Source organism: Dama dama, chromosome 30, assembly GCF_033118175.1.
Source record: "Dama dama isolate Ldn47 chromosome 30, ASM3311817v1, whole genome shotgun sequence".
Classification (NCBI taxonomy): domain Eukaryota; kingdom Metazoa; phylum Chordata; class Mammalia; order Artiodactyla; family Cervidae; genus Dama; species Dama dama.
Window position 1 is genome coordinate 59,617,214 of NC_083710.1, and position 8,294 is coordinate 59,625,507.

Here is an 8,294-nt window from a genome sequence, read left to right on the forward strand (position 1 = left end):
TTTCTGCATCTATGTTTAGAAGTGGGAGTAGCATAGCCTAGATCAGTTCTTCTATCAAAATTTTAAATTTATTTCTCTCTCCTTTCCTAGAAAAATTGACAGAAAGCAGGTACTTTGTCTTGTTTCATTAGTTTTCATAACTTCATAGGATTATACTTGTGCATAAGTGGCTTTAATAATTACTGATTATTTACATGCTGCTAGGTATATTCAGTTTCCTAAATTTTACTTAAATGTCATTTATGCTTTTCTCAAAAATCATCCGTTTGTCTCTTTTCAAATATACTAGATATAAAGATTCCTACAGTACTTTCTATTGACTTTTATGTTCTTTTCCCTGTGTGTTGTTAAGCATCTTTCTCATTCTCTACATAATTACCTTTATCTCTTTTTCTTTGATCAATTTTTTCAGGGGATTTTTATTTTATCAGTTATTTTTTTCCTTCTCAATTACTACAGTTTCTTCGGTTTCTACTGCAGACATTTCTTAAACAGTGTGTACTATTTCTCAGTTTTCTATGCTATGGCTTTATTCTGAAGTTTTATTTATTAACAGTTTGGTCTAATATCTAGAGTGTCACTTTTCAATCTTCCTTTGATACACATGAATGCACTTAAAGCTAAACATTAACATTTATGTATTATTGTTTTTCCATCTGACAAGTTTTGATACACTATTTGCTGTCATGAAAGTATTTTTAAGTATTTTGTAACATTCATTCTGACAACTTCTGGTGAACTATTTTAAATATTTTTTTTGCTATTTTTCATGTGTTGGAAATAGTTTCAAGAATCAATTTGTTATTCAATTTGATTGTTTCATATTGTTTTGTGTCCTGTGGAAAAATACGGTCTTAACCATATTTATTTTATATTTTTTCACACTTTAATGATATCATAGATAATTTTTGTAAATGTTTATGTTTAGAATTAATAGCTATCTTACAGTTCTCATGTATACTTTCTTACATATAAAAATAAAGATTGTTCATTTTGTTTTAAAAATACTGTATATGCTTATCAATTTTTGTCTTATACAGAAAATGTTATTTCAAGTTTTAATGGTATTTGCTTTCCATATGTTATCCAATCTTCCTAATACTATTTACTATTGACTTAATTTATGTATTTAAATAAGCATTTTCAAAGTAGCACAAAGCTCTTTTTTTCTTATATCTAAGAATTCCTTTCTTTTAAAGGAATGTAATCCACTTTAGTCATTCTAATGATTATTACAACTAGATTAAATATATCATCTTAATTTTTGTTCTATTTACTTTGTTTTCCTTTATTTATTCTCTTAGTTACCTTATGTGATTGATCAAATTTTATTTAACCCCACCCTCTTGAAATCTCTCAATTATTTAATAGACATACTTTTTCAGAGATGGCTTACTGGAATTTTATTTTTCCTTCTCTTTTATTCTAAGTTTTGACTACATTTATTTGGGGTGGCAATAAAATAGTGTATTACATTCTCCAACTTGTCTTACACCGAGTGTGGTTTGCATGTGAGTGTATGTACTTTGATATTGTTCTGTTGGGCTCAGTCGATCATTCATGGCTGACTCTTTTGCAGCCCCATAGACTGTAGCCTGCCAGGCTCCTCTGTTCATGGAATTTTCCAGGCAAGTATAACAGAATGGTTTGCCATTTCCTGCTCCAGCAAATCTTCCCGACCGAGGGATTGAACCTGCGTCTCCTGCACTGGTAGGTGAATTCTTTACTACTGTGCCACCTGGGAATCTCAGGTGGGTATTAAAGTAATGCTTTGATGTTATAGAACAAGAAAATATATTCTTAAATTCTCTGTGACTTACTATGTAGCCATGATTTACAAACAAGTTACTGTAACAAGTATAGTCTTTTATTTTTCATCCATTCAATAATATTCTCTCTCTACTGACTTTAGTCAATTCTGCTTACCCTAGTGGCTCCTTGTATGTTTACTTAAAATGTCAAGGTCTCTTATAATATTGCTCTAGAGGCTAATATCAGTTTGGAAACAGATGAAGAGTGAGTTTAGTAATATCAAAATAAGGTGCATATTTTGATTTTTAAGGAAATAAAATGTAAAACATGCATTCCATAATGAACCCAATATTTTCCATTTATATTTATTATAGTAACTTGCTTAAAGCTTAATCATCTATAATAATAATAATAGCTTTTAGTATGAGTAATTATATATTCTTTTTTTTCAGGTTTGCATTTTCTTTTTTTCTTTAATAATTCTTTTTCTTAATAATAGTTACATACCACAAATGAGCCAGACTTTGTGATGACTACCATTAACTACACTTCAGCATCAGAAGATATCATCAGAAGATGACGGTTCATACCTTTTGACTTCCCTGGTGGCTCAGTCGGTAAAGCGTCTGCCTACAATGCGGGAGACCCAGGTTTGATCCCTGGGTCGGGAAGATCCTCTGATGAAGGAAATGGCAACCCACTCCAGTACTCTTGCCTGGAAAATCCCATGGACGGAGGATTCTGGTAGGCTACAGTCCATGGGGTTGCAAAGAGTCAGACACGACTGAGCGACTTCACTTTCACTCACTTTATATTTTAGAAATTAAAAAATAATAATATTTTCTCAGTTAAACTGAACTGGTGATGAATGAAACCATGATGTCATTTTGCTCAGTTAAATGGGAATTCATTCCAATTATGAAACATAATAGCTATAAAGGATTAATATAGACATTGAATAAAATAATTCTTTACTAAAATTTTATTAAACAATAAGTACTTAACATTTATATTCATTTAAAGGTTTGAATATTTTAAAGATTATCTATGATTCTTTAATATAGAAGTTGCACTGTCTTTCCTTCCTTTAGTTTTGCCTTAAGAAGGAATTGATGGAGGCAACTAGAATTTTAAAAAATTCTAAGCCCCCAAATATTCTCTAACACTCTTACATATGAGAAAAAAGAATTACATGAAATTTTTTCTTTTTTTTGCATAGTAACACCTTGTAGCCAATTAACTAATAAAATAAATATATTAACTTCAGTATTTAAAGGCTCCTTTGTTAACATTTATGCATTTAGCCATGTTCATTTTCTTAATTTCTCTCATCAATATAGTAGTGAAATTAAGTTTGATCACTACGTATTCTATAGGAAAATCTATTCTACAGCTTGTAAGAAACTTTTCCATGGTTATTTCATAAATATAAATTGTTTTAATATAACACTTTTAGAAAAAGTTGCTGTCAAAAAACATAGAAGCACACACACATACACAAAAGAACTGCCATCAGCTGTGCCAAGTTATGTTTTTTGTGGTTACAGAATGAAAAGATAACAGAAGGCAGTTGGAATTTGCCCAATGTGCCACCAGTGACTGAACTGTACATGCACTGTTCTTGCTTCCCCGAATAGCATGACTATCTCTGTTATCATGACCTATACACAATCAGAAAATGGGATGAACAAAAGTAAATGACAATGAAAATGGAGATCCCATCTAAATTTGCGGATCATTCTGATGAGATGTCTTGTTCTTCAGATAATCTGTGCTGTGCTTAGCTCAGTTGTGTCAGACTCTTTGTGACCCCGTAGACTGTGGTCCTCCAGGCTCTTCTGTCCATGGGTTTTCTCAGGCAACAATACCAGGAGAATATTAGGAGTGGGTAGATGTTCCCATCTCCAGGGGGTCTTCCCAACCCAGGGATAGAACCCAGGTCTCCTGTATTGCAGATGGATTCTTTACCATATGAGCCACCAGGGAAACCCTCTTTAGTCAAGGGATGAGGTTAAATGGAAATAATTTTAATTAATTTAAAAATCTTGAATCAATGTTTTCAGAGATTTGGAGATAGTTCAGGCAACATGTTCTCCCGCTTGTATTTGGTCATGTCAGTGTAAGTAGTATGGCATGAAAGGTATAATCATGTTGCCTTACCTTCTAAGAATCTTCATCTCTCTTGTCTTTTTTTAAAAAAACTTCATTTTAGCTTTTTTCTAATATGCCTAATGAAATCCCATTAAAGTCGTATTTTTTTATTTTTTAGTAGAGTTGATTTATAATCTTGTGTTAGTTTCTCTGTACTGTCTTTGAAAGATTTTTGGTTTAGAACAATTACAGCAACCTGCTTAAAACTTTTTTTTTAAAGTGGAAAGTAATGCGGATATGAAAGATAGTTAATAACTTTACTGTTAACCCTAAACCTATAACTTTCCCTTTAAATTTCAGTGGGTGAGTACCTATATTTATGACTATAGCAGCATGAAATCAGACCCAGTAGTCCAACCATCTCAGATTTATTAAAGGTATCTCATATTCATTCTGAGAATATACTTATATTATTTTAGAGAAATGATGTTTTAAAGGTAACATAGTGATATAATTTATATATATACACAGATTATGTCTTCTATTTAATTTGTTAATTAACTTCTAGTGTTAAATTTAGATTGATCCGAAATTTGAGGCTAATGTTTGACTACTAAGTTTATCTTAAGACACACTTCTGCTTTTCCTGGGACATTAAGTTTATCCTAAGGATGAATTGTAATCTTCCCTTTTCTCTATACTGATAACAGGGCCATTGATTGCTAAAACTAAAATCAGGTCAAAACATATATATGATGTATGATCCTACTCTTGAAATCCAAAAGATTGTGGCAAGCTTGAGATTTTCTAAGCTTAAAAAGGAATGTTGATATATGATAAATTTATTTTAAAATATATATAAATAAATATTTATAAAATTAAATATAAGATATTTACTTAAAATGTAAAACACTGCTCTTTAAATAGGGATAAGGCAATGTTTTGGACACATTAATTGGCTGGCTAGAGTCATTAAGAACACTGGAAAATAGCTTTTTTGAACTCCCTAATGAGTTTACTGAATTTATCCTTCTTAATTACAAGCTTTCAAAAAGGAAATATATCCTAGTTTATTACATGTAATAGGGAAAAAATAATTGCACAAATTTATTTTCCTTAAGTTACAGTCTAGGTCCTAGGGTAAGATATGTCACAATACCTGATATCCTTCTTAAGATGATTACAATAATAAAATAATTGGTGGACAGTTTCTTTTTAACTATAATAATTAGTCAAACAGAAAATATAATTTTTCCTAGGAAACTGAGTAACCATATGAACACGTAAAAATGTTACACAGAAAGCCCAATTACTGACCAAATTTCAATTATAATACAGTTTTTCTCTAGCTCCATATCTTACAGAGAAACTAGATCTTCTAATTGTATAATGAAATGGTTTTAAAATTAAAGCGACCACAAAGACTCATGTTCTATGATGACTTTGATTTTCAAGAATCAATTTCTACTCGGACACCGGATTTTTCTTCTTTCCCCAATGCATAATTACTGAGTAAATATTGGTCCCTTTGGGAAAAGACTGGGTGGATAACTTCCATATACATTTGACTTAGCTTCTTCTCTTACTCATTTATTGTGTCTGAGTTTATAAATCAGCTTGGATCTCAAAGCCTGGTGACTACCCTCAACATCCTGAAAATCTTTGATTGTTTTTATTTGATAAGGAATACTCTTGCTCATTTCTATTTGACTCCACAAACATTATGTTCTATTGATTCCATAACTCTTTTTGGGTTATACCTCTCCTGCTGTTTCTTATTTATGAGCTTTAGATAATTCTGTCCATCCTGATGAACATGAAATAGGAGAGTGAAAAAGCTGGCTTAAGAGTCCACATTCACAAAACTAAGAGCATGGCGCCCTGTCTCATCACTTCAAGACAAATAGATAGGGAAACAGTGGAAACAGTGACAGACTTTATTTTCTTGGGGTCTAAAATCACTGCAGATGGTGATCTCAGCTATGAAATTAAAAGATGCTTGCTCCTTGGAAGAAAAAGCTATGACAAACCTAGACAGCATATTAAAAAGTAGAGATATTACTTTGCTGACAACTGTCTAGTCAAAGCTATGATTTTTCCAGTAGTCATGTACGGATGTGAGAGTTGAACCATAAAGAAAGCTGATTGCCAAAGAATTGATGCTTTTGAACTGTGGTGTTGGAGAAAGCTCCTGAAAGTCCCTTGGACTGCAAAGAGATCAAACCACTCAATTCTAAAGGAAATCAATCCTGAATATTCATTGGAAAGACTGATGCTGAAGCTGAAGTTCCAATACTTTGGCCACCTGATGCAAAGAACCGACTCCTTGGAAAAGACCCTGATGCTGGGAAAGATTGAAAGCAGGAGGAGAAGGGGACGACAGAGAATGAATTGGTTGGATGGCATCGCCAACTTGATGGACATGCATCTCAGCAAGCTCCTGGAGTTGGTGATGGACAGGGAAGTCTGGCGTGCTGCAGTCCATGGGATTACAAAGAGTTGGACACAACTGAATGACTAATCTGAACTGATCTTCTAACAGTTAATCACAGCCACCATTATTATTATTATTTGTGGTCCTTTATGCCTCTTGTTTCCAGTGTTCCTGCCTTTGCCACTCCAAAGGTAAGGCTTGACCCAGAGAGAAAAATCATACTGAATACTTGAGTGACATCTGTGCCTTCATCATGGTGTATCATCAGCAAAGGCGTTTTTGTTATTCCACCCATTCTTTGCATGAGACACAAATTTGTCATTATCTCCAGTAATCATCACAGTCATGAATTTGCTTTATTTTCCTGGACTTTAACCAGGATACTAAATCTTGTATCTAGTTAATCACCTCCAAAATGATAAATTCTCTCTTCTCCACACTTACGTTCTGTCCCACTTTATAAAGCATCCTCAGATCCAAACCTACCCAGGAACTGCCAATTCTTTGTGACTTAATTTCCTATAGGAAATTAATTATGAGGTCCAGTATTTCCTCTCTAGGCTAATTATAATTATTTTGAAGCTTAATCTTATTTATAGACCTAGTTGCCAAGAAAAAAAGACAAAGGGTCATTTCCAAAATGCACGTGTTATCTTTCAGAGAGGCTTCCACAATGTGATAAGGAAGGTAGGGATACATGTTCTTAGTAGAAAGGTTTGGGTCACTTCTAATATACTCAGAGATTTCAGAAAAACCTGGGAATTCGGGTTAATGCATCCCCAATCATGCTGCTGATCTTATCAGAGCTGACCTTGTTTTATTGGGGATAAAAATTTATTTGGAGCACAGGCACTCTATTAAGTGTTGTTCCTGTTGCTCAGCTTTTTCTGTATTTCAGCTGTACTAGTTAAAGACCATTTTGAATGCTACCCAGAAAGCTGTCTGATGTTCACACTTAGCTTTCTCTTGGAAATTAATACCCTTCAGCCATTTGTTACCCTTATCTATAGTGTCAGTGGATCTTAGCAAGAACCACTTAAATTTACTGTTGTTATTATAATTTCCGCATTTTCTCTAAGAACTAATATATCACACCCCTTAAATCATTCCTGTTGACCTTGAAAGAACTGCAAATCACCAGTGATTGTTTTAGCAAATGGACGACACCTTTTGTCAGAGTTTACCTGTGTTCCACTTACCATCCAGTAATCATATTTTTGACTGACCCAGATGCAGTGCCCCATTTTACCATTAGGTGTCTTAATCATTCTGTGTACTAACGCTGCAGATTAGGTTCTCCACAAAGATTCTTCTAAGATAGATATTCCAACATGCATGATGTCTGTTGTGGATTGTCCTTTAAATTAACACTTGGGGAAGAAAAAGATAAGAAGGAGGGTTTCAATGAAGGCCACGTGTTGTCCATGGCTATTCCCATAAGGGATAGTGGAGCTGGAAGGGTCATACAGAATAGACGTAAGTACCTAAGAGGGTCGGGTTTTTACAAAGAATACACATTGAATATGGGCCACGCTAGTAAGAGATGCAACGCGGAACAAGCAAGCAATCTGCTGGTAAGGAAATTCTGAAAAAGGCTAACAGCCCTCTCAACATCTTGGGCCAGAGTCCTCTACTGAAGGGGAATCAAGTTGATGTCTGATACAGAACAATGATCATCTCATACTTTAGTATTTAAAATGACAGGATATCTTGAAAAGTATTCAACAAGGACCAGAACAAAGGAAGCTATGCACAGTATTTATTTATTATAACACCCAATACTGAAAATATGTCAGCTTTCCCCAAAGTGATCTATGCTCTCACTGCAATCCCAATAAAATTCTCATATGATTTTTGTGGATATTGCCAAGGTGCTTGCCAAATGCATATCAGAATGCAAAATGCAAAGAATTTCCAAGTCAATTTTGAAGAAGGAAAAAAAAACTGTCAGGTTTATACAACCACAAATTAATATCTGTTTTAAAGAATTATAATAAAGATGATGTTTGACAGAAGG